Source organism: Borostomias antarcticus (genome assembly GCF_949987555.1).
Source record: "Borostomias antarcticus genome assembly, chromosome: 9".
In the NCBI taxonomy this organism is placed as follows: domain Eukaryota; kingdom Metazoa; phylum Chordata; class Actinopteri; order Stomiiformes; family Stomiidae; genus Borostomias; species Borostomias antarcticus.
In genome coordinates, this window is record NC_140242.1 from 6,980,726 (window position 1) to 6,983,225 (window position 2,500).

General features: G+C 48.2%; 1 protein-coding gene across 1 annotated transcript in view; it reads right to left on the reverse strand.

The window, feature by feature from the left end:
• Positions 1 to 2,500, reverse strand: part of LOC311313446 (partitioning defective 3 homolog) — a gene marked incomplete at both ends in the record, with an annotated part of 148,138 nt that overhangs the window by 66,470 nt on the left and 79,168 nt on the right. The gene's annotated exons all lie outside the window — the stretch shown is intronic.

Sequence of the window (2,500 nt, forward strand, 5' to 3'; positions counted from 1 at the left end):
GTGGACGCGCTGCAGCATCCGTCTCCGGGGCGCTAGTGCCTGACGACACGCTGGTCCCCTCTACAGGCAGTGATGGATGGTCTTCATTTTAATGTCACCCTCCCTAACCCCCCACCCCCACCCCCAAACACACACACACACACACACACACATCCTTCTGTGACACTGAGAGGCACACTGCTGCTGGTGACAGAACTGGCTGGCTGGATGGAGGGAGGGAGGGAGGGAGGGAGGGAGGGAGGGAGGGAGGGAGGGAGGGAGGGAGGGAGGGAGGGGTGGATGGATGGAGGGGTGGATAGAGGGAGGGAGGGGTGGATGAATGGATGGATGGAGGGAGGGAGGGAGGGAGGGAGGGATGGATGGATGGATGGATGGATGGATGGATGGATGGATGGATGGATGGATGGATGGATGGATGGATGGATGGATGGATGGATGGATGGATGGATGGATGGATGGTTGGATGGATGGATGGATGGAGGGATTCTTTAGCTGGCTGACTGGCTGGCTGGTTAGCTGAATGAGTGGCTGGCTGGTCTTAGTTGATCTCTAATTTGTTTTAATCTTCTATGTTTATCTCTTATTATACAATGGGTAGTTCCGACCTCACAATCTGATTGGTTAAAGGTGTCCTATTATGCTAGGACATTATTTCAACAATTGAATATGTCTTTGGGGTCCCCAAAACATGTCGTTGAGTATTTTTGCTGAAAATACCACTCAGGATCAGTGTTCTAGCATGCCTATATACCCCTCCGTTGACCATGAGATTGGATTGAGCGGATTGAGCGCTTTTTCATATGCAAATGAGCTCAGCTAATAGCAAGTTGGCAGGCTAGAGAACAAGTGCTGTTGACAACGCTATGCTACCTCAAATATAGCTGGCTAGCCTGGACCATCCACACTCGATGCCACTGTGACAAATTGCATTGTCCTCTCTCCCTGATTAAACGATAGCGTTAGCGCTCATGTTATTATCTCCACGGTTGCACGCTGTTACCTCTAGCTACATTCGCTAGCTAGACACCACCAGGCTATATGACACCATTCGACTACAAACAATAAAAGCTAGATTCTGTAGGCCGAGGGGAATCCAATGATGTCCACTTCTTAACATTTGATCATTTTTAATGACCACTAGAAGTCTATTAATTTCATTCCACTAACGTTACTCTAACATATGATGAGACGAGCATCCGGGTTGAGGCAAAAGGGGAGTTTGTTTGTGTTAGCTAGCTAGCTAGCATTAGTACTATATGCAAAAAAACACAGCATAAGCTTACAGTTTCTGCATAATGTCCACGGACAGTTGGTATTGCTTGATCATTCAGAAAGAGTTTATCTTAAAATCCTGCATTGTACTGACCCAGGTTGGAAAAGCAATCGGGCCAAAAAATGTCTAGAACACACTGCCAGTGTTTTGCCAATTTCAGCGGGAACGTTGCCATCAAAAATAAAATGTATCCACTTGGCTCTGCTGTCCTTTGAGCTTGGGAGACGGTCTGTGCTGTTACTGTACATCCAAGAACAGAACATTTTCCGTGCAAATACATTATGCTAGCTAGCGGGGTCCCCGAACGTGACGTAGAGTGACACGGGAGATTTGAACGGCTTGCAGGGACTGACTTTTTTTCTAATGTTTTCATTTTGGCTGACCACAACAAAGTGACCGGGTTGTTTCACTTTAATCGTTAATAGGCCCATCAGAGACTCAAATTTACATGCAAAAACAATGAAAAAAGCAAACGTGGACCCCTTTGAGAGCCGTTGTATATTCACTCAATTTTGAGTTGTTCTATCCGTCCTGTAGCCTACTGTACTCTCTCCCTCTCTCTCTCTCTCTCTCTCTCTCTCTCTGTCCCTCTCTCTCTCTCCGTCTCTCTCTCTGTCCCTCTCTCTGTCCCTCTCTCTGTCCCTCTCTGTCCCCGTCTCTGTCTATCTCTCTGTCCCTCTCTCAGCAGACTGATAGCAGTAACCTTGTGTCTGGTTTCTCCCAGGAGGGACAGGTGTCCTTGCCTGAGACACTAAGGGGGAGAGGGGGTGAGGGGGAGTAAAGGGGTGTAAGAGGGAGTGTGTGTGTGTGTGTGTGTGTGTGTGTGCGTGTGCGTGCGTGTGTGTGTAGTTGGCGGGTGAAGGGTAGAGCAGGGACAGGATCCCACTGTGAGGTTCATCCTGACAGACGCACCAATCACACACACACACCACCACTACGTAATCAGAGCTGATCTCAAACTAGACGACTGCAGGGGAATGGTGTGTGTGTGTGTGTGTGTATGTGTGTGTGTGCACGTGTGGTACGTGTGCGCACATATGTGTATCCTCACTGTGTCTCCTGTGTCGATAACAACATACATGAACTCTCACATTTTATTCCAGTCCTGAGAGATAAACAGCATTCAATTACTTTTCCATGAATATGGCGCCGGTTAAAGCAGCCCAATGAGACCTGGAGTGCACTGATGGGGAGATGATATGTCATAAGAAGCTCGCCGCAATCACA